Source organism: Carlito syrichta, unplaced genomic scaffold, assembly GCF_000164805.1.
Source record: "Carlito syrichta isolate Samal-C Ts95f unplaced genomic scaffold, Tarsius_syrichta-2.0.1 Scaffold302364, whole genome shotgun sequence".
Taxonomy (NCBI): Eukaryota; Metazoa; Chordata; class Mammalia; order Primates; family Tarsiidae; genus Carlito; species Carlito syrichta.
The window spans coordinates 128,490-153,630 of NW_007246460.1; the positions used below are offsets into that span (position 1 = coordinate 128,490).

Below are 25,141 nucleotides of genomic sequence, written 5' to 3' on the forward strand. Positions count from 1 at the left end.
TGAGCACGTCACACCAGCCGTCCAGGGCGTACATACAGCGCGTGTCCAGCAGGCTCTGCAGCAGCCGCATCCCCGGCATCAGCTCCAGCTTGGGCCGCTTCTTGTGCTCCACGGAGAGCTTGTAGTTGATCTGGGGCAGCTCCAGGTAGCCCAGGCCCAGGCCCACCTTGTACAGCGTGGGCTGGGGCAGCCAGAAGTTGTCAGGCACGTGCTTCTTAATCTCAGAGGGCTCCCCGCCCAGTGTCTCCCAAAACTCAGGAGGCTCCTGGCCCTGTACCAGCAACGTGGTCTCTGCCTTCCCTTTCCGCTCTTTCTTGTTGATTTTCTCTGCAAAGAGTCTGGCCTTGGTGGTACTGCTCAGCGTGGCCTGAGCCCCCTGCCACACATAGATGTCCAGCCCCTGGTCCAGCAGGAAAACAAACCTTGGGTCCAGGGAGGCCCCCTTGAGGGGCACAGGCTCCAGCTTGATGTTCCTTTTTCCATACACACGGTACATCCTGGTGACATAGTGCGTGTCCTCAACAGTGTAGAAGCCACTGGCTGTTCCACCCTCAATGTAGGAGATGTCATCGTCAAACACCTGCAGGAACTCCTCGCTCTCATTGCCCATCTCCTCCCGCACCCAGGTAGTTGCACAAGTTGACAGCATGGATGGTAGAGCAAGCTTTCTTGTCAAGTGTGGCCTCCCCGCTGATCCAGTAGTAGATCTTCTGGTTCAGGGAGCCACTGTCGTCCAGAAAGGTCTTGAGCACAATGTAGCAGTCAGCCTGGTAGAGCTTGCTGTGGAAGGCTTCCTCCACCAGCACAGGCACGAAGTTCTCGATCTGCCAGGTGGTCAGCCCGGGCAACTGGCCCATGTCCTCAGTGAAGAACTCGGAATAGTCCAGGCATGGCTTCTCCAGGCCCTGGTCCCAGCACTATACTTTTCCTTCTGTACCTTCCTGGGCCACGTCGGACCTGCCCTTCAGCACCTGCTTGGCCTGAACATCTTGGGCCGAGTCCTTGTGCCTCCGAAGGCGCATCTTGTGAGCCAGGGGGTCCTTGGGTCCATTCTCTGCGGCTGCTGCTGCAGTCACTGTGGCAGGAGAGGCCCCCGCCAGATGCCGCTGGTTCTGCAGCAAGAAGTCAATGTTGTACCACTCCGCAGCGTGTTCTGCGGGCTTGGGAGGCATGACGAGGTTGGGGTTCTCCCGCACGTCCAGGACCTTGATCTCCGTCAGAAAGTGGATGGCCTCTGGGAGGATCACCAGGCGGTTTTTGTTCAAGACGAGTCTCCTCGGCTTTGGGCATCTGCAGAGACTTTCGGGGATCCACTCCAGGTTGTTGTTGGCGGCCATGAACTCCTCCAGGCTGGTCTGCTTGCCAATGCCCAAGGGCAGCCCGTCGAAATCCAGCTTGTTGGAGTTTAGGTACAGCTTCTTCAGCTTGGTCAGCTTGCAGATGGCTGAGGGGAGTGAAGTGAGCAGGTTGCAGGACAGGTTCAAGGTCTCTAAGTGCACCCACTGGTCGATGTAGAGGGACAGCTCTGTGATCTGGTTGCTGCTGAGGTTGAGGTGGTGCAGGCTGGAAAGGGTGTACAGGCACTCAGGCACCCGCATCAGGTCATTGCAGGACAGGTCCACATCTGCGAGGTTGCTCAGGCCTTCCAGGCTCATGGGGAGGTTGCTCTGGGTGCACTGGGTGTTCCACAGGTGCAGGGTCTGCAGGGCCATCATGGCCGGGAGCTGCCGGAGCTGCGTGTGCAGCAGCGGGTTTCCACGGAGCACAAGTGTCTGCAGGTGCACGAGGTGGCGCATCTAGGGGGGCAGGCTCTCCAGGGGGTTCTCGCTGAGGTCCAAGTACAGCAGGTTGGTGAGGTTGATGAAGAGCTGGTTGGGGATGGCGTCAATGCTGTTGTGGCTGAGGTTCAGCACTAGCATGTTCTTGGCATTCTCCAGCTCCCGTGGACACTCCTTCAGCTGGTTGTGGCACAGGTCCAGAATCGAGAGGCCATCCAGCTTGAAGATGTCATCAGGGACTCCAGAGTTCTTCAGGCTGTTGGCACAGGCCACGATGGCCCACAGCGATGGTGGGCTGGACAGCTCCCCATGAAGCGTGGTCAGGTTGTTGTGACTCACAGACAAGTGTTCCAGCTTCTGTAGGGCAGCCAGCTCCTCTGGCAAGTAGCAGAGGCCAGTGCGGTTCAGCTTCAGCCATCGCAGACTGGCTGAAAACACATTCAGGAGAGAATATCAAAATACTATTTATCCAATGGGAGAATGACCTTCAATGCATTTCAGAGATCTTTGAGGCTGTCCCTGCCGTCACAGGCTCAGAGTGCTAGGGCCTTAAGGGTAAAACAGCTTAAAGGAAAGGTATCCAAGTTTGCTAGTCAGGGTTACCGCAGACCTCTGTTCCCTACCTTCTGCAGCAGCTTGGCTGCCCCCATTGTGGCTCAAGCAGGCCCAAGTGCAGCTTAGGCTGCTTGCTCCATAGAGTGTAAGCAGTGACCCTGGGCAACATACACATGGTGTTATTCTCCAGGCACATAGAATGGAAGGACTGTGGAGGTGTGGCTTTCTTCCCCTAGATTTCAAGAGGGGCAGAGTCATCACAGAGAGCCCCCATTAGGGCACTGTTTATAGGAACCATGAGGGCAGGGCCACCCCCAAAGCCGTAGAATTGCAAAGACACTTGTATGCAGTACCAGCCTGAAAAAGACACAGACATGCTATTTCAATGTGGAGAGCTGAAGTATGGACTGAGTTCAGCAATGGCATGGAAGCTGAGTGGCTTGAGGTCTTAGGAGCCCAATCCTCACCCCCATTGTTTCCAGGAGACCAGACGTGGAAACAGGATTATTCTCAATCATCAAGATTTTTTTGTGGTTTTTCCCCGTTGGGTCTGGACTTACCTGGAACCAGTCATCCCTTTGTTCTAGCCTATGTCTACCCCTTATAACAGAAATGTCTATCCTATTCCTGTTCTTCCATTGTATTTTAGAAGCACATAACTTGTTTGATTTCACAGCATCATAGCTGGAGAGAAATTTGATACTAGAACAAGACTTGAGAGAGCTACTGAAATGAAATGATATGTGAAAAGTTTGGAAACCAGGGGAAGAATGCTGTGGTCTGAATGTGTCCCCCAAAAGTTTATGTTTAGGGATCTTAATTCTCAATGCAACAGTGTTGGGAAGTGAGTCTTCTGAGAAGTATTTAGAGCATGAGACTTCTGCTCTCATGAATGGATTAATGTCCTTTTTATAAAAGGGCTGATGGGAATGCATGTGCTTTCTCTTGCTTTTCTGTATTCCGTCATGTGAGACTGCAGCAAGAAGGCTCACACCAAATGCCAGAGCCTTGATCCTGGACTTCCCAAACTATGAGAAATAAATTTCTGTTCTTGATTAATTACTCTGTGGTATTCTTATAGTAGCACATAGAGACTAAGACAATTTAGAAAGTAAACTCCGGTTCTTATGGTTTGAGGTTTTACATTTAGATCTCTGATCCATTTGGAGTTAACCTTTGTGCATGGGGAGAGATAGGGGTCCTGTTTCAATCTTCTGCATGTGGTCAGCCAGTTTTCCCAGCACCATTTACTGAATAGGTTCTCCTCTCCTCAGTGGTAGGTGGTGGGGGCTTTGTCGAAGATCAGTTGGTTGAGAAATTGAGGTTTTGCTTCTGGAATCTCAATTCTATTCCATTGGTCTATATGCTTGTTCCTGTACCAATACCAAGCTGTTTTGATGATTGTAGCTTTATAGTAAAGTTTGAAGTCTGGTAATGTGATACCACCTGCTTTTTTTTTTTTTTTTGCTGAGGATTGTTCTGGCTATTCTTGGACGTTTGTGTTTCCATATGAATTCCTGTGTTGTTTTTTCCAGGTCTGAGAAGAATGTTGCTGGTAACTTGATGAGTATTGCATTGAATTTGTAGATTGCCTTAGGTAAGATGGACATCTTCACAATGTTGATTCTTCCAATCCATGAGCATGGGATATTTTTCCACTTGTTTGTGTCATCTTTGATTTCTTTGAGCGGTGTTTTGTAATTTTGATTGTAAAGGTCTTTCACATCTCTGGTTAGGAAGATGCCAAGGTATTTCATTTTTTGTGTGGCTATTGTGAATGGAATTGTGTTTTAAAGAAATACCCTCATGGAAATCGGAATTGGCAGCCAATTCCTGAACAAAACCTGAAACCCACAGGTCATAAGAGAGAAGATAGACAAGTGGGACCTTATTAAACTGACAAGCTTCTGCAAAGCCAAAGAAACCATCAAGAGAGCAGGGAGACAGCCTACAGACGGGGAAAAAGTATTTGCCAACTCCAGGTCTGACAAACACTTACCATCTTGGATATACAAGGAACTCAAATGTGCTGAAAAGAAGAAAACTAACAACCCCATTATAAAATGGGCAAAAGATATAAACAGACACTTCATAAAAGAAGACATCTGAGCAGCCAACAAACACATGAAGAAATGCTCAACCTCACTAATCATCAGGGAGTTGAAAATCAAAACCACACTGAGATACCACCTAACTCCAATCAGAATGGCAATTATCAATAACTCAAAAAATAACAGCTGCTGGAGAGGGTGTGGTGAAAAGGGAAGACTTCTACACTGTTGGTGGGAGTGTAAACTAGTGCAACCTCTGTGGAAAGCAGTGTGGCGATTCCTAAAAGCTCTAAAAATCGACCTTCCATATGACCCCGCAATCCCCCTACTGGGAATATACCCTGAAGACCTCAAATCACTCTATAAAAAAATAAATGTTTGTTGCAGTGTTGTTCACAATAGCAAGAACCTGGAAACAACCATGCTGCCCATCAAAAAAGGACTGGATTAAAAAAATGTGGTACATATACACGATGGAATACTACGCAGCCATAAAAAAGAACAAAATCATGAATTTCGCAGCAACCTGGATGGAACTAGAGTCTATAATACTGAGTGACCTCTCACAGAAACAAAGATCCGAGTATCACATGTTCTCACTCATATAGTGGACCTTGAACATCCAATGTAATACTATAAGAAAATGACTGACGGTACTGGGAAACTATGGGGGGGAAGGGGAATGGGATTAACAGTAGCAAATATCTGTCTGGGGATGGGGAAACACCTCTTCTCAACAGGGTGCCTGAATGAAACGTAATTGTACACCTAACCCTTAACTGTACCCCCAAAATCATAATAAAAAATATTGATTAAAAAAAGAAAGAAAGTAAACCCTGCAAATAAAGATGTTCTTTCCTACTCCTGTGAAAAAGGGAAGTTCTCATATGCAATAAATGGGTGTGGAAGAGACTTCATAAGTTGAAATCAGACAAGTCAGGATTTGTCATTTCAACATTGTGACAAACAACGTGGAAAGTTCTGAGGTCATCATCTTTCAACAGGATTTTATCAATTTTCACCAGGATATTATAAAATTTTCATCAAAAGTTAGAGGCCTCTCACAAGCATTGGAAAGGAAACTAGGCTACCTAATTCTTCTTCCACATACCACTGGCCCAACAAAAATGCCACCATCAAGAAATTATCCCTTAGACCCTTCAAGAGATTATGGATTCCATCCCAAAGTATCTCAAGACCTCCTATACCTACAGGTGCTTATTCTTCCAGTTCTGCAATGGAAAAAGTAGAAGACAAACTTTTGTCTTGTGGAGGTTATAGGCAAAAGATATTTGAAAGGAAATGTATCTGTTTGCAGATGCTATGAAGCTGGAAAGTAAAATTCATTCAAGAGGATTCACTAAGTATTCTAAATACTCTCAAAATATTCAAGCATTGAGCCAACACCAAAACAATGCAAAATTCAGTGGCCATAAAGGTAGATTACTGGATCTAAGATAAATATTATTGTTGTATGTGAATAAAATAGAGATGACCTGAGAAATCTGGGGATTTTAGTTCACCACAGGTTGAAGATGAATTACTATAACTACTAACAATATCTAAAGAAGAATGTTTTTGTTGAGGAAACAAATTATCTCCTATATCCGTTGGAGATTAGTCCCATTCGCAAGGACTTTAATCCAGTTTGAGTGTAATGAGGAGCGTGTCAGCATGGGCAGGGCAGCCGTGATCATATTTATATACCAGTTAACAGTATGCAAATATTTGACATACTCTCTTACGTTAATTTAGATCCCCATAAATATCCTAAGAGGTGTTATTGTACCCATTTTATAGATGGCAATGCTAAAACTGAGAGACATTAAGCACCTTGACTGAATAGCATGGTTAATAAGTGGTAGAGCCAGGTCATTGTCTCTTAGACTTCCATTCTTTCATTTGTACACATAACCACTGTGATGTTCAGCTTAGAAAACACTTACTGGCTCTTGTTAACACTTTTCAAATATTGGAAGGTCCATTAGATGAGAAAGAAGTTAGACTTACCCTGAATAGGTAGTAGATAGATTTAGGAAAAATGGCTGTCAGCAAAGGCTGAATTGATTGTCACTGAAGGAGGTAAGAGATGAAAAAGGGGATTGTAAGACAAAACCAATACAACTGAATGGAGTCAGCAGACTAAATTGTATCCTCTAATAAATCTGGAATTTTTTTTAAAAGCTCCAGAGAAAATTTCTGAACAAGAGTTTCCACAAATTTTTCCTTTACTCTCATTTTTCCTATAAGCCTCTCTCTATTTTTCATTATGAAAGCAGAAGTGAAAAAATAAGGGGGAGGATACAGGAGCAATAGACTCTGAAAAGGAACCACTGGCATCGCCATCTGACTAAAGCTTTAGAATTGCATCATCAGAATCTCTTCTGGAGCATATCAATTATTCCTACTCCAAGTGAATGAAGACAGGAAATAAAGGAAGAAATGCTAATGTTTTTCTAAGCTAATATTTGGATCTAGTGATACTGTACGCTTCCATACTCTTAAAGCTCCTTGCAACAGTATATCACTCTATGCGTAAGTAAAGAAGGGTCTATAGGAAGAGAGACTTAGCTACACAAATAAGTTTTCTGATGGGTTCAGACTCTAAAGCATATAAATAAAATATGAGAGGTGGAGCAGATAACCAAGGAAATTTTATAACTGTGGCACAAACCTCCTCAAACAAAGTCAGAAAAGTTGTAAGCAGAATGAACTAACATCTGACGGTTGGGGGTGGTTTTGGGGGGCACGACTCTGAAGCAGATAAAAGACTTTTTTTTTCCCTTTGGAATTTCTGCTTTGTTTAAAGAAGACTAACAAGGAAAGAAGAAGAGTCTGATTCCTTGGGAGTAATCATGTCATGTTAACCTTTTATGACAGAGACCTTGTTTGCTTCTCTCCAGTCTCTATTGGTGACATTTACTGTGCACCTCTATTATAATGGGAAGATATAATCTCTTATGCCGAGAGGTTTACAGTCTAGTAAGAAGATAGACATGCAAATAAATAAGTATAGAATATATAAGAAAATATACTAAAATGATTATAGTGTTGACAAAAAGATGCCAAACTCTAAAACATTTTAAGATGTTTTATTCTGAACCAAACTTGAGAACTTAAGCCTGGAAACACCTATTCTCAGGAGGCAAATGTATGCCCACTGTGGTTGAATGATGGCTTGATTATATACATTTTAGGAAGGCAGAAGTTACAAGAAATCATAAATCAATATGTGTGAGATTTTCATTGGTTTGGCCCAAGAAGGAGGAACTTTTTTTTTTTTTGAGTCGGAGTCTCACTCTGTCTGTGCCCAGGCTGGAGTGCAGTGGCATGCTCATGGCCACTGCAGCCTCAACCTGCTGGGTTTAGGCTATCCTTCTGCCTCAGCCTTTCAAGTAGCTGGAACTACAGACTCATGCTACCATGCTCAGCTAATTTTTTTTTTTTTTTTTTGGTAGCGATAAGGTCTCACCAAGTTGCCCAGGCTGGTCTGGAAGCCCTGGGCTCAGGCAATCCTCTGGCCTTGGCCTCCCAAAGTGCTGGGATTACAGACTGAGCCACCATGTCCAGCCAGGAGGAACATTTTCAAGTTGTGGCTTGCAGATCATAGGTGGATTAAAGGATTTTTTTTTTTTTTGAGTTAGAGTCTCACTCTGTCGCCCAGGCTGGAGTGCAGTGGCACACTCATGGCCACCCCACTGTCAACCTGCTGGGCTCTGGTGATCCTTCTGCTTCAGCCTTCCAAGCAGCTGGAACTACAGGTGCGTACTATCATGCCTGCCTAATTTTTGATGTATTGTAGAGACAACGTCTCGCCAAGTTGCCTGGACTGCTCTCGAACACGCAGGCTCAGGCAATCCATTTGCCTTGGCCTCCCAAAGTATTGGGATTACAGACTGAGCCACAGAGCCCAACCTCAAGGATTTCTTGACTGGTAAGTTATAGTTCCTATCTAAGGAATTTTGGAAATCAGTAGAGGAGAGGCTTTGTTAAGAAAGCAGAAAAACTCCACGTTTGTTGACATGTAGATGAAATCCTATATGTAGCAGACTTCAGTGTCTTACAAGATTCCTGGGGTCTGAGAATCCCCAATAGATGACTTTTCAGGGCCATAAAATAGCTTTATGTCCTCTTTATTTGCTTTGTGATGTTATGCCGGAATCAGGTTGAAAAATAAACTTTAGTATGTAGTGTAATAGGGTAATAAAACCCCATCTGGTGAATTCTTATCAGACATGAGTACTCAAGTCTTTTAGGTAGGAATTTGGATAAGAGAAAAAGGCCAGGTTTAGTCCTCAATAGTAATAGAGGTGAGTAAAAAATCCAGGGGAAACACAACTTTTTTTTCTTATAAAGATGTGGGGGTACAATTCAGGGTTATGTACATAAACATTGATCATGCAGGTAACCTTGTTGATGAGGTATGTCCCTCCCTCCTCTAGCAGTTTCCCTCAACTGCCAATCCCACCCCCCTCCCCTGACAATTTTCCACTACTGCCAATCACTTTCTTTATAGCATTATTTTTGTTCAAGTTCCGTTTATGAGTGAGAACATACGGAACTAAGTTCTTCGTTTCTGTGGTAAATCACTGAGTATGATCGACTTCAAATCCATTCAAGTTGTTGCAAAGTTCATATATTTGTCCTTCTTTATGATTGCATAATATTCCATTGGAAACACAACTTTTTAAATGTCCAAACCTGCCTGAAGATCTAGAGGAGGATTCACAGAAAGAATGCCATTTAGATAGAAACACTGGAGTTGAAGGAATGCTGTACAAACTGGAAAGGGTAACTCAGATAAGAATATCCTAGATGTCCTATGATTTTGAATGAGTTTAGCTCTATACACTTGGTGAATTCTTTCATAATGCCTGGGGAATTTTGGAGACAGTATAGGACTAGGGAAATTTTTAAAAACTAAAAATTGACAAATATTATTTATATTTTCAATTTTAAGGGGAAAGATGCAATGAAGAAAACTGTTGTGAATTGACTGACAAAAAAATGGATCTGGACTGATAAAAAACCTTCTGAATACACTCCTTACTGATTGTGTGACTTCAGCTAAGTTATAGAACATCCCTGTTATTCAGTTTTTTTGATCTACAAAATGGGTAAATAATGGGATATATTTTAAGAAATTGTCATGAGGATTACATAGAGAGTGCTCAGAATAATACCTAGCACATGGTAAATTCTCAATAAATATAAGCTTTTTAAAAATGCTACATGTTATGATCGAAGTCATTGGTCTCAGTCACACATAAAATTCCAAAACAGGATGTTTAAAAGACTCTTAACACAGAAAAGGAAGTGGTGATATTTTAGGGCTAAAGTGAGTTAACTAATAACAAACCTTTTCAGTCCTGCACACATTTCTTGTTTGGTCACATGTGTTTGCTGGCATGTGAAAGGTTGGTAAAATTCTTTTTTATTTTTTTGTTATTTTATTTTGTCATCTTTATTTTTAAAAGATGGAGATATGAGTACCCAGCCTTGGTAACTCACACAGATAAGGAGTTGTGCTAGACATCAGGGAAGCAAAATAAAAGCATGTTCCTATTCTCAAGAAGATTATAGTAAATTAGGAGAAACAGGTATCTACGCAAATACTTAGTCCAATAACAAATAGATCCTCAGTAACGTAGTGGTACAAGGGACAGAGTCATCAATTCTGCTTAAGTTATTGTGGAAAATAAAAAGGTCTCTGGGAGGAAGAGATTTGAACTAGTTTGGAAGATTGGTTTCTTGGCTTCATTAAATGATTTAGGAAAACACCTTTATATGTTATTAAAACTGTCAAAATTTCAAAATTTCAAAAACAATTCTCTTCATTTGTCACTACATAAAAAGTCCACAAAGCTGAAGCAGTTGTTTTTAGTGACTACTGAGATCATCCTTCTCAAAACCACATCTTCCTGCTTAAGGTCTATGTTTTCCTACATATGTGCCTCTGGCAGAGTTCTCTCCCGTGCTTCTGCCACTGCAGGACACATCTGGCCTGGCCTGTCTCCACAGCCTCTCAGGTGCTCTTGCTCTTGCTCTGCCTCTTCCACCCTTCTATCATCAATGTCACCAGGGTTACCTTCTCCGAAACAGGTTCTATCAAGCTAGAAACATAAAAAATAAAAGCCCCCTGGATAGTACAACTGCACTTCCTTAGGCTACGCATCCAGTTGCTGGCATCTGGCCTCCTGTCATCCAGTACCAATTCCCATGATCTCCACACATCCTGTTCACCCACCCATGGGACCCCACACCCCACCTTCCACGCTTCTGTGTTCTTGCTTACATGGCACCCTCTGTCTGGAGACCCACCTCCCACTCTTTTGTTTCAGAATAATTCAAGTACCTCCTCCTTCCCCCATTTGGCTGGAATTTGTTATTCCTTTAATTATCATAGTATTTGCTCCTTTATTGTATAGGATGATCTAGTGAAAAAAGAACTGGGTTAGGATTTGGACAATCCAGATTCCAATTACTGCTTAATTTCACTGTGTCTCAGTTTCCCCATTTGTAAATGTGTGACTTGGGATTATTTTTGTATAAGAAATTTTTTAACTCTTTAATTCTGTGATTTGAATCAGTTTATCTCTCCTAGTAGCTGTAGCTTCTTGAGGAAATCACAATGTCTTGTAAATCTTCACATCATCCTTAGTGTCTAACTATGCTTTGTACGGGGGCCAGCCCCTGCAGAGAGATTTAGAGTGTCCCTGGAAGGTGGGGCAGCACCGGCGATTATTCTGGAGAAATAAAGAGAAAGAAAGAGAAAGGGGGAGAAAGAAAGAGACTGGAATCTGTCTAGTGCAGAAGCCGATTTAATGGGGCACACTGTAAGCCTTGTATCCTAAAGTTTCACAGGCAAGATCACAAGATTTTCACGTGAACACAAGGCCAGGTGGATGAGGGGCGTCCCCCCACCCACCAGGTGTTTCCTCAAGCATGAGGAAGGACAATCCCAATATTATTTCACTATTCCTTATGCTTGATTAATGTTCCTCACAAACAATACAACGATTCTAACATCATAATATTCTAATAATCAATAACTTCTAAAACTTATGCATACCCAACACCTAATGACTGACTTAAATCCTAATACCTTTCTATTCTGTGCTAATTTTACCTGTACTATAAAAAAACTCTAAATTATAGCTCAAACCAGTTCCTAAAGAATGTGGCCCAGTCCAAAGATCACGGTGGGCCATTTCCAGGAACAATTGATTATAATCTCTTAACAAAATGGCTATTCTAAAATCCTATGTATCTATCTTAATTTCTATAAAAGTTTCTAATTCCTAATCCTTCTAAAATAAAACCCAAATACAAACTGTAATTGTCCTAAAGCCAAAACCACAATTAGTAGAAAGTGGGAACAATGAAATTTCTAAAGTTAACTGTATTCTTATAAAACTTTAAAGTATCATGTTTGATCATGCTTGAACTAACAAAATTCCCTGAGAGCATAAGATGTAGCATGACCTATTCTACAATACTTTCTATGAATAAAATAAATTCAGTTTCTATTATAAGTAGAAAAAAACCTACACTAATTGTAACTAAAGAACCAGTTTAAAAGAATGCAGCCCAGCCCAAAGTGGATACTGGGCCCTTAGGAATGTGACCCAGTCCAAAGTTCATGCTGGGCCATTTCTGGTAACTCTAGATAATCATCTATACCATCTAAAGCTGGAAACAACTCTCTAAATGTATATACTAATTCTACAAATATACTTTTAAATCTTATAAAGAAGCTTGTATCATATATAAGGCTCCCAAATGTGACCCAAGTTTGAATTGTGTTAAGTTTAAAGCCGAAACCACAGTCTGTGAGAAACGGGCACAATGGATCCCTAGAGTCAGCCATGCCTATCGTACTCTCAGAACTTCATGCCTAGATCATCAAAGTCCCTGCTAGTGGGTCATGCCAAACAACAAAGAAGGGAGGAGAGAATGGGCCTTCAGCTCCTGAACCTAACCTGGTGGTCTCAGGGTCCATAGCCCACCTGCATCCCTAACACTCAGGCAGGCCTCCATGGGTGACTCCCAACAGCTTTGTACCTAGAAAAATTTTGATAAATAACCATGGAGTGAAAAAAAATGAGTGAATGAATGGTTACATATTGTCTTCATATAAAATTAATTAAAATGCATCACCATTATTCTTGTAGTTTAAATAAAGTCTAATGTCCATTTCACTATGTATCTAGAGATAATCTAAGAAACAGCAACTAGTAAGAGTAAGTCATAGTGATGAAAACTTTTCAATATTTATCTTTTCAAGCACCACGCAAATATACAATATGCAAATACATAAAAGGGTGAAGGGACTAAATATATACGTGGTTGCTAGAAAGACTCATTGAAGCTAAAAGAGAAAACAGAAATTTAAGATAAACAGAGAAAAAGCCACCTAACATAGCTAGTTGTAAATTGCTGATAATATTTAAAAACTGACATCTATTGAGCACTGTGCCAGGCACTAAGCACATGAGACTACATGCGCTGGACCACTCCACAATTGTTTTTTTCACAATCAAGTTTCTACAGAGTAGTGTAACTTTTTGCCTTGCCTTTCATTTACTCTTTATCTTACGGTTATGCTTCCCATTTGTTCCTCAATCCTTCTATCTGGATTTTTGCTTTCATTATGCCACAGAAAGTGATATTGCTGATGTCATCAACAGTTGAGCTTGTTCTCTGCATCCTTTTACTATACTGATTCTTAAACTATACTGTGCAGTAGAAACAATTATCCTCACTTTACAGATGAGCATACTTAGCCCCAAAGAAGGCACACAAATTCCTCAAGCTCACAAAATGTATAAGTATTAATATCAGAGTCAAGATTTAAATTCAGGCCTATCTAAACTTAAACTCATTATAACCACAGGACACAATTGCTTACCAAGAGGTGGTCCAGCCTAGGGGAAAAAAAAGAGAGAGAAAGAAACAGATGGTTTTAAATATCTTGAAAAGGCATGCTAGAGAGCTGAAAGTAGTTGTTTTAGTAGAACACATTTTGTTTAAATAGAAGAGACTTATTTAATCTAATTCAAAGAAAAGTTTGGTTTGTTTAAAGTATTTACAAGGCCTAGAACAGGAACTGAAATTGTGTCAGCAACTGAAGAGCTCTGAGCATTGACAGTTTTCAATTTTTCATTCCAAACACTCTGCATAGTCTCTTCCTCTTCTCTGTTCACAGGCAGCACTTGCCTTTTCCATGACATCAGCTCTACTTTTCTGCTTTTTCTTTTTAAATAATTATCTGCAACTCCATAGCATCAATTGACTTTTTCTACACTTTTTATGTCCTAGATCAAATTCCTAGGAAAAGGAATTTGATTTGCCGACCTCATTTTATAGCACAAGGTCATGGGTAATGCTGTGTATCTCTAGCACTGTTGGCAAGGGGATGCCCTGAACAAACAACATTAATAACTAGTCTACTACAGGGAGACACTTTTTTTTCCTCCCCTCACCCTGAGATTACATGCTCTTGACCACACCACAACTCTGGGTTTTTTTGTTTTATTTTGTTTTGTTTTCACAATCAATTTTCTACAGAGTAGTGCAACTTTTTCTCTCATCTTTCATTTGCTTTTTATCTGATAATTATACTTCTCATTTGTTCCTCAATCTTTGGTATCCAGGTTTTGCCTTCATTATGCCACAGAAAGTGATATTTTTGATGTCATCAACAGTTATCCACCCACAAAATCCAATCGGTAACTTCTAATCCTCATAACATTTGACTTCTGGAAGGCTCTAACTTGCTGACAGCTCCCTTATTCCTAATAATTCACTGCCCATTTCTGTGGCCCAGCTGGAAGACCAGTTGATGTTGTTTGTCTCTGGTTGCTTCACTACAGGCTTCCTTTCCCCAGTCTATCCTTAAAAATGCTGGTGCTACCCAAGTCTCAGTCATTTTCTCCCTTTTTACTGCTCCTTTCTCTATAACTATTTTGTCTATATCTATGACTTCACCCAAAAGGCTGTTGACTTTCAAATATTCATCTAATATCAAGCAACTCCTACTGAGTTCCAGTTATATGCTAGAATGCCCACATACATATTCTGCAAACAGCTCAAGCCATATAGTTGTACAATTAAATTCATTATCTCATCCACCTCAAACTTTCTCCAACTCCTTCTTCCATATTCCTGCCACAAAACACTACTCTCTTCAGTATGTCTAAGAAAGTTCTTCCCTCTTCTTTATTCTTCACCTTCAATCAATCACTATATTGGTTAAGACCTCATTGCAATTAATGGAAATCACTTAAGCTAGCTGAGCAGGGGGGAAAATAAGAACTTGTCATAAACAGTCATCATTTCTCATAGAATCCAAGGACAAGATTATGGTCAGACCTTTTAGTTCAGGTACAATTCAATGGAATTTCTTACTGCCTGAATTAGTCAGAGTTATCCAGAGAAGCAGAAGCAATGGGCTATATGTAGAGAGATGGATAGGAGGAGATTTATTATACTGACTCACAAAATTATGGAGGTTGAAAAGTCCCATGATAAAGAACAAAAAGTCAATTGTGTAATTCAGTCCAAATTCAAAGACTTGAGAGCAAGGGAGCTGTTGGTATACCTGCCAAGTTCAAGGCCAAAGACCTGAGAACCAGATTTAGGACTGGAGGTGCTGGTATAAGTCCTGGAATCCAAAGGCCTAAGAACCAGGACATCTGATGACTGAGAGCAAGAGATGGATGACCACCTGGAGAGAAAGAGTGAGTTAACCCTTTTGCCTTCTTTTTGTTCTATTCAGGCCCTCAGCTGATTGGATGATGCCAACCCATATTGGTGAGGGCAGATTTCTTTTTCATTCAGTGCACCATTCAAATGTTAATTCTCTCAGAGACACTCTTACAGACATGCCCAGAAATTTTATCATCTATCTGGTTATTACTTTACCAAGTCAAGTTGACGCAAAAAATTAGCCATCACAGGTCCATCCCTTGTCAATTTGGCATCTATAGGTGCCATATTGAATCTTAAATCATATTTAATCTCCAAATAAAGACAATAACAAGGTCATAATCTCACTTAGCAAAATACAACTATCTTGCTTATATACACTAATCTCTTCTCCAGAAGAGGAGGTAAAATCCTCGAGTGATATTTCCTCTTCTCCTGATAGCCCATAACTTAAATACTATGATGTAAAGTTAACAATACTTAAAAACTACAAAGTAAAATCAATACATTCTTATGTTACATGGCAAGGGAATAAGAGAGCAAAGAAAACCAAAACATTTGCTTAATATAGGTATATACACATGCAAAGTTATTCAACACAAAATAAGAAAGATATATTCATGATAATCACAATTATAGTTTTTAGCTCTGTAACTAGTCACATGGTCATAACTGGTTTTTCTAACTACCCTCTACCACTACCCATTCTGTATTCCCTGAGCCTTCAGCAAGAACCTCCGCTGGTTATACTTCTTTACCTGATGGAGTAACCCAAACCTTCAGTGCTGAAGGGTCTGGGTCATTTGCAGTCCTGCCTCCATTGAGCTGTAGTTTTTGTTGACCTTATTACAAGCCCTGATAATACTAAGAGATGCCCCAAGTGATCTGTGTTCCAGATATATGCTTTCCTACTTCTATTGTACAGTAGTAGTTCATTTTTCTTATAACCCAGATCAGTTATCCCAGCTAACACCATAATTCCCTTATTGACCTGTCAACTCAGAGGCATAAGGAGCTCAAAGTGATCAGGTGACAGACTTAAATTTTGATTTAATGGAATCATGATTGTGTCTCCTGATGATAACATAAGACCTATAGGCATTAATTTTGCTAGTGGAACATTAGGGATAATGGTGAGTAGTACCACTTCCATTTCCACCATTTAATTGCTGAACCCATGAATCATAGCCTTTTTAAGAGCCTTGCCCCTCTCCTACAAGATATTGCCACGAAGCTGCTCCTGTAACTGAGTCTTCAAAAAGCATTCAGGATGATGGGGAACATGGCAAGATCAGTGAATTTCATGAGCATGGGCCACATTTCATTTTTCTGTGAAGAGAGCTCTTTGATCAGAAACAATGCTGTGTGGAATCTACCATGATTGTGGATAAGAGAGTAAGTCCACAGATGATAGTTTTGTCAGAAATATTGCATGCAGGGAAGGAAAATGCATACCCAGAGTAAGTGTCTATTCCAGTATGAGCAAAACACTGCCCTTTTAATGAAGGAGTGGTTCAATGTGATTAACCTGCCAGCAGATAGCTAACTGTCCACTCTGGGGAATGATGCCTTACTGGGCCTGGCATGTTGATCTCTGCTGCTGGCAGATAGAGCATTCAGTGGTAGATGTAACCAGATAAGCCTTGATGAACAGAAGTCTGTATTACTAAGCCCATGCATAACCTTTGAGTCTGTCACCCTGACCACTTTGCTCATGAGCCCATTGGGTGGTGATGGGGAGGCTGGGGAAAGAGGCTGTCTAATATCCATAAAGCAGGTCTTTCTATTCACTTGATTATTAAATTCCTCCTCTATTATGATCATCCTTTGGCAAGCATTCACACGGGACACAAATGTCCATGTTTTTAACCCATTCACATAGCTCTTCTCTTAATTTATTTGTCACCAATTTTCCAATCAAGTTTCTTCCAAGTCTCTGACCATCCAACCAAATCATGTGTGGTATACCAGCCATGAATTGGTTTATAATCTCAGTCTGGCCATTTCTTCACCTATGTAAACAACCATATGTTCTAGTTGAAGATCTTTTCAGTAGGAGGATTTTTCTTCACCATTGTCCTGCGGGGATGTCCCAGAGAAGGGTTGTAGTGCTGCAACTATCCATTTGGAGGTGATACTTGCGTATCATGCAGAACCATCTGTAAATCAGGACCCAGTTTTCTCTTTCCCCATCAACTAAAATATCATCACCGATACACCCAGAAATGTTTTCACCATCTATCGAGGCATCCCTTAGCCCAATCAAGTTGACATATAACTGTCATGCTTTTATTTCTGCTTTTCTCTGCATACCCTTTTTATTCTTCTATCTCAGTCAGATTGTCTTTCTCTGCTTCTCAGTCTATATACATGGTAGATGAGTTTTCCTATAGTTACTGAATTTTCGTCTTCTCCAGCCAAGATACCACCTCAGTGTAGTTAATCCTGGACAAGCCAACTCTAGTTAAGAGTATGGGCTCACATGGTGATAATGAGACTGCTGGGCCCCAGCTTTGTGGATACAAAATCTGATAAGAAAATATTCACAAGCTTGGCAGAAACCTGAGTACTTTCTACCACAATCATTAACTTCTAATGATTCTTTGTCATAATTTTTTCTCTCAAACTATCCCTTACTTCCATCACCAATACCATTGTCCTTATGTTCCATCTTTTTCTTGGAGTAATTTATTCCATTAAAGTAATCATCTACACACACAGCACTCTTTAATGAACACTCTTTCTCTGCTAAACTCTAAAATGCTTGAAGATAGGCATTATGTCTTTTCATTTTGTATCTCCAATGGTGCCTAGTATAATATCTAGAATGTAATTGGCCCCAGGAAATATTTGCTTAATGAATAAAAGATGCACTGGTTATCTTGGGCACTATTCAATCAAGTTCTCTACCTAATGACCTTGGCTTGGATTCCACACCTGTCAGTAACCTCTGGTTATAAATTGGATTTGCATATAATGCTTTTTCAGAGAGAGAATATACTGGCCAATAAACTTCCACCTTAGTTTATAGTTCACTCTTTTGTGAGTTTGGTTATGCAGTCCCTAATAGATTTATAAACTCTAAGACTTTGATAAAATGTAGTTTCTGGATCTATAAAACTGAAGTCTGGATCTTAGACATGATGATTTTACTATTCTGAAACAATTATTCTACAAAGCTTTGTTGGAAAACAAATGCATCATCTAAGGTAGCATCTGTCAACATCTGTGCTAAGAAACCACAGCTTACAATAATATTTAGTTGGAGTAATTTATAACAAATTCAAGATTATAAAGAAAATACCTTTGCAAAGAAAAAAATGCATCCTTCTAAATCCTACATTTTATTGAATTCTTGAGTGCTATACAGATATGTGAGAAAAAAAATCATAGACATGTGGCTTCAAGTTCATGAAAGATCAGGTTTCCTGGATGTGTTTGTCATGAAGGATGAAGAGTAACATAATAAACAATGTTCAAAAACTACTTTTTGGACACGTGGTTTTTTTCTAATATAAAATTTAGTAAAAGGCAAAACTTGTTAAAGTTTGATGAAAGTATTACTGTGGTAAAGCAAACTGATGTGTTCTAGAATATCTCTTCCCATGGAAAGGAAGATAATGAAATGATAACTATCATGATGACAATGGTGATATTAGTACAATGATGATAGCAGCCAACTTTTACTGAGCACATGTTGAGCATGTATTTAGAATTTTTTTGTGAATTATCTGACTTTGAGTTTAAAAAACCTACAGAAATGGTATAATATAAGCACCATTTTGAGAGTGCTTATATCTAATGTCTTACTGGTCACGCTAACCGAAAACCAGAGTTTGGGGTTGTTTTTTTTTTCATTTGTTTTAATACCTGTTGAACTTCAATGTTCCAGGCACTATTCTGAGTGCCAGATGATACATCATTGAATAAATAAATGCTTTTATCTTGGGATTTACTTCTTCTCAGGGAGGAGAGCAAATAAGAGATAGGTGCTAGATAAACATCTCTCAAACTGGGAAATGACAGTTCAAAATGTAAAAATAAATCCAGTTTTAATAAAAATGAAAAAAATGGCCATAACCATTTACTTAATGTCTGCCATGTATCAGGAACTTTGCATATATTTTTTGTTATTTTAAATGTATTCCTTGATTCAACAAATACTTATAAATTTCCCACTTGCTTATTGGGCACTGGTTAAACAACAGTAAGCAAAACAAACATGAAATTGGGTCTCAGAAAGGAGAAGTAATTTGTCTAAGATCCAAATAAGTAGAAAATGGCAAAGCTGGGGCTTATAAACAAGTTTGTCTAACTATAAAGGTAGAAGCAGAGTGACCAATGAAAAAGCTGTTGAAATAATCTTGGTGGTACAGACAAGAGTGATAGCAGAAGAAAGGTCATATTTTCTTTAAAGGTAAAGACAACATGACTTTCAAAGACTAGATGGGTGAAAGATAAGAGTCAAAAATGACTCTGACTCAGGGATTTGGGGTCCAAGCAATATAACTGAAATGAGAGGGCTTTAAGAGAAGCTGGTCTGGGATAACACTGAAAGGCCAATTTTGGAGACGTTGAGTTTGAGGTGTTCATTGCACCTCCATGTGAGAAACCGTTCAGTAGACATTTGGATTTCCACAGAGCAACTGGTACTACAGTTAAATACTGGGAATTAGCATATAGGAAGAAAAGGTGATGTTTATTGTGGCAAGGCTTAAAAGCTCTAGATTGCCAACATTCAAGAGCAAAGTTGCCTTTAGGTTATGAAAATTGAAAAGTCTGACCTTGATTTAGACTCCTATAGAGGACAGAAGGCTACTTGCTTTTGTGATAAGAGATGGGTTATAGAAAATCCCACAGGAAGCACTAATTCTGAGAACATTTTTTTCTTATTTGTTTTGCTTCATTTGCTTAGAAACTTTTACTCTTTTTAAATAGTTGAATAAATGTTCGGTTGAGATTAAATGTCACATCCATAAAGCAGTGGTTCTTACACTGTAGTGTGTAAAATAATTACCTATAAGTCACAGTTTTTTAAAAATGTGATTCTTAGGCCTTACTCTTGCAAATGTTTATTTAGTAGACTGTAAATGAGCCTAAGAATCATGTCATTTTTTAAGACATCTTTGGTGAATCTGATGCAGAATCCATGGGCTTCACTTTGAAAAAACTCTGTCAAAGATCATTATTTACTTTTTTCTTTTCTTAGAATATTGTTGCTTCTTGTTGCAGCTTAAAACAAATAGGATTTTGTCTCGTTTCAGTGATCCAAGGCAAAGTAGCTTATTGACCACTTTCCTTTAGTGCAAATGAATTTTTAGTTTCCTTTTCTTAATTACATTAACAATGTTCCTGAAAACAGATTTTGTTGAGGAAGGAAGAGAGTACTTGAGAACAGCAGGTTATGAAATGGGAAACGGTGAGGACAGAGAGACTGAGGCTTTTGCCCACTAGACTATTACAGAGCGCACAAGAAATGCTATGTTAACACCAACACTCAGTTAAATTTATAGCTCATTTATTTGCTAACTCAACATGGACTATGAGCCGGGAACTGTGTCAGACCCTTGACTCTAAGTCAGAAGATTCCTTTTGGAGACTAGCCTGTCAGCCAAGAGATACAATTCAAAAGGCAAGAAGGAAAGACAAAGAGTTGTTTGTGTCTTTCATTATAAGCAACTAAAACCCATCAGTAAACTTCAGTCCAATTCAGACTCATTAAAAAGCCTGCCATTCCTATGGTGTCCCGGACAATGCCAAAGCTGAGTGGAAATGATCACCCTGAACACTGAAATTAGAGATTCCCACTCTGATTATGCTATTGAAGAGAAAATCATGTCAGTTTGCTCTAATGGACCCTGTTCACTGAATTTCCATTTTCCTATTGCCAAACACTTCCTAGGTATTTTAAGGCAGGTCACACCAAACTTCAGAAATACTTACGCAAACCGTATAATAAGGTTCAGGAAAAACTGTTGTCTAGCAGTGATAGCTCAACTAAACTTTCTTGAATTCATTAAAGTTGTCAAATGCTATTACAAATCAGTAGATTCAAATAAGATAAATGAAAGTTTGGATTTTGCTGTTTTAAGCATTCAATGTGGACCTGAGACAGTCTGTTTAGAGCTCAGCACTAGGAGAAAGTTTTTTTTCCCTAATAAAATAGTTTTTAAAAATAGATAAAACAATTTTATTTCCTTCACATTTCTCTAATTTTCTTTAACTATCAAAACATTGAAAGTAGTGTTTCATGTTCACTTGCAATAACGTTCTTGACTCTAAATTTTCTAAAGAATAATCTTCCACATTTTTTTAATCCAGTCTATTTTCAGTGTGCAGCACAGTTGGTTCCATGTTTTGCTACTGTGAATAGTGCTGCAATAAACATGCATGCGTAGGTATCTTTTTTGTAGAATGATTTGATTTCTTCTGGGTATATTCCCAGAAAAGGGATTGCTGGGTCGTATGGAAGGTCGATTTTCAGATCTTTTAGGAATTGCCACAGTTTTCCACAGAGGCTGTACTAGTTTGCACTCCCACCAGTAGTGTAGAAGTGTTCCCTTTTCCCTGCACCCTCTCCAGCATCTGTTGTTTTTTCAGTTATTGATGATGGCCATCCTGACTGGAGTTAGGTGGTCTCAGTGTAGTTTTAATTTGCATTTCTTTTATCACAATACAACAAGAAAGGGATTGGCAGCAGTGGGAAATTGCCAGGGAAGGGGGAGGTACACTTCATCAATAAGGGTACCTGATCACAAACCAGGTGAAGTGAGGAACAAAGTGAGGCCCAAACTTTATCTGGACAATGACCATTTGTATACCTAACCCTGAATTGCACCCTGCATCTTTAAAATAATAATAAAAGAATAGTTTTCCTCTCCCTCTGCCTTTGTATTTAATTCTATTTTATTGACCCTGTGATGATGATTTGAGAGTTTTTGTATTTCTGCATTTTATTATAAGCTCCCTTCCATATCCCTTTAAGACATATAAGAAAAAAACTAGATGTTAAAGTGGAACTCTTCCTGACTCAGGGTCAATTGACACAGACTGCTTGGGACCTGGATACAAAACGAGAGTGAGACAATTCCTCCCTCCTGCAATATGCAGATTTTATAAAGGAAATGAAGCTGAGTCCCTCTCCCTACTCACTTTTAGGTACTTTGGCCAGATCAAGGATAAAATGAGGCCAGAGTGGGTGGAAGGAGAGATTGATGACATTTATAGAGAGCTATAGCCAATCTGTGAGTCCTCACCTACTCCCATTGCAGAAAGAATGAAGAGCAATGAAACTTTCTAAACTTGAGCCTGGGAAGGGAAATCCAAGGGAACTTTTAAGGGAGCTTTGAAATATATTTCTTACAAATTGGCCAAATCACTAACTCTACTCTTTATTATACAGTGTCACCTCAGCACATCCATAAAGCTTAGATGTTGCAAAATAATGAACTTTGTCCATAATAAACACAGGCACTTTACTTAAAATGCACATGAAGATAGACCTACGGCTGTAATCTGTAACTGTCTTCGAGATATGGAGATACTAGCAATGAGCCCTTCTCTTCACCCTTTCTCTTTTCTCTCTTCTACCATTCCAGTGACTAAGTACAGAACTGTATCTGCCTCCAAAAGGTGGATTAATAAAGGTCACCCCAAAAGACAGTCCTTCCTAAAAACTAACAAGAGGACGTTTATAAATGGATTATTTTACTACCTCTACTTTTGAGCAGTGGGACTTGTTTGTCCTTTAATACACGACAATATTTACTAGAATGCCCACATAGAGCAATTGTTAGGACCATCAGAACTAATCTCACTCAGGCACAGAACACTTCCCTCTGCATACTTCCTCCCCACAACCACCACTCAGTGAACGTATGCACTCAGCGAATGGATGGCTGCATATGCAGTCAGCATATGCTGCAAAACATCCAATTTAACAATTCAATTTCCAAATGCAACCGCTCCTATGAAAAAACAAAAAATTGATAGAAAAGATGCATCTTGGACATGGGATTACTAAACCACCTCTGAGCCCTGTGTATCAGAACTTGTTCTTTAGGTTGGCAGCAGAGGGACAGAAGGAAGTATAAAGGGAGCGATGTATGAAGATGTGTTCAGATTTATATTTTGACACTAGCCATTGGTGTATCTGCATCTCTTTTGACTGTACTCTAGGAATACATTAAGTAATTCAGTGGAAACCTACCTTCCTGCTAATGTTTTATTGGTATAGTTTTGATAATGAATTATCTTAGAAACATAATACTTGGTGTACTCTGTTTCTTTTTGTTTCATTTTAAATTGAGGCTTGAGGGAATGTAACATGTTAATCAGATCTCTGTTGGTACTTTTATTTAGAGATTTGTTACCATTTTTGTCTTCTATGAAACTTTTGTCCCAAAAAAGTTGGGATTACATTTTTTTTTTTTTTTTTTGAGTTGGAGTCTCACCCTGTTGCCCAGACTGAAGTGCCGTGGCCGCTCCCGGCCACTGCAGCCTCGACCTGTTGGGTGCCGGCGATCCTTCCGCCTCAGCCTTCCAAGTAGCCGGAATTACAGGCACGCGCTACCACGCCTGGCTAATTTTTTGATTTATTGTAGAGATTAGGTCTCGCCGCCCAGGCGGGTCTCAAACCTACGGGCTCAGGCAATCCACTCAACTCAGCCTCCCAAAGGCGCAGGATTACAGGCTGAGCCACCGAGCCTGGCTGGGATTACATTTTTGTCTAGCAGACTGAGTTGGTATAGTGTATTCTTGATTATCAAAATATTCATATAGCTTGGAATTTTGAATTGGTAGACATTCACAATGTGTGAAAAAGCATGATACATACTGTACGATTTCAATCCTGTAGGATTGGCTGTTGTGTCTATGTACACAGGGGACCTAGAAGGGAGAATCAAACCATAAACTGCTTGTAATTGTGAATGACCTTTGTTCTTTGCTTTTTGTGTTTTTCAGTTTTCTATGATGCATATATTAACTTTTAAAAAATAAAGATTATTTTTAGAATCTGAAAAAAAAGAAATATATTTCTTACAATTAGGAGACACAAAGAATCGGTGCCTGCCTCCACCTGAGAAAGCTAAAGCTGACTGTGGGTTGCATTCTACTCCCACTCAAGGAATCTGTCTGGAAAAGAACAGCCAATTACTTGGTAGTGGAGATCGGAAAATCTTGCTGCATTGAGGGAGGCTCATACTCTCTTAGTTTGTAGGGGCAGGACATATGCACGAGTTTGCACAGATAGATGTGAAACTCACAGGAGAGTCGTGATCAGTGGAGTGAACCCTACAATAGATATGGACCTTTTCAGGTCATTGCCAAGGCATCACGTATAACTTCTACCTGAAGGAAATCCTCAAACCACTGACCTATCAGTCAATCATATTTTTGCTTCTCTTTCTCTCTAATAAAAAATGTTCCAGCTGGGCTCGGTGGCTCAGCCTGTAATCCCAGCACTTTGGGAGGCTGAGGTGAATGGATTGCCTGAGCCCGCGGGTTCAAGACCCGCCTGGGCAACTTGGTGAGACTTCATCTCTACAATAAAATCAAAAATTAGCCGAGCGTGGTAGCGCTCGCCTGTAATCCCGGCTACTTGGAAGGCTAAGGCGGAAGGACTACCGGAGCCCAGCAGGTCGAGGCTGCGGTGGCCGGGAGCGTGCCACTGCACGCCAGTCTGGGTGACAGAGTGAGATTCCAACTCAACAACAAAAACAACAAAAAAATGTGCCCCCCAAATGAAATTACTTCATTTGAATACAACACAAAAGTGAGAATTCCATTTCCAAGATGTGCAGATACATTTCATCTAAAAAGTTTGTTCCATTAGATGAACAAGATTGCAGCACTTTTCAATTAGCTGCCACTTCAGAAACAGAGACTTAATCCACAGTAATATGGCACACTCTTGCTTGATGGGACAAAATGGAAGGCAAAAACAATAGTGTGAGAAGGACTGTCTCTGGTTTTGATGGTGAGCATGGATGAGGGGTAGAGTAGAGGAGGTGGGTGGAAGTCAGAAAGAGAAATGGACTCAGTAAC

The 25,141-nt window shown here is 40.2% G+C and overlaps 1 pseudogene across 1 annotated transcript in view; it reads right to left on the bottom strand.

Moving 5' to 3' along the window:
* Positions 1-2,200, bottom strand: part of LOC103258782 — a 3,542-nt pseudogene extending 1,342 nt beyond the window's left edge. The window contains exon 1 of the transcript XR_002481884.1: positions 1-2,200. This exon is cut by the window's left edge and continues 1,342 nt beyond it. The product of XR_002481884.1 is annotated as a protein flightless-1 homolog pseudogene (transcript).
* Positions 2,201-25,141: the final 22,941 nt, after the last annotated feature.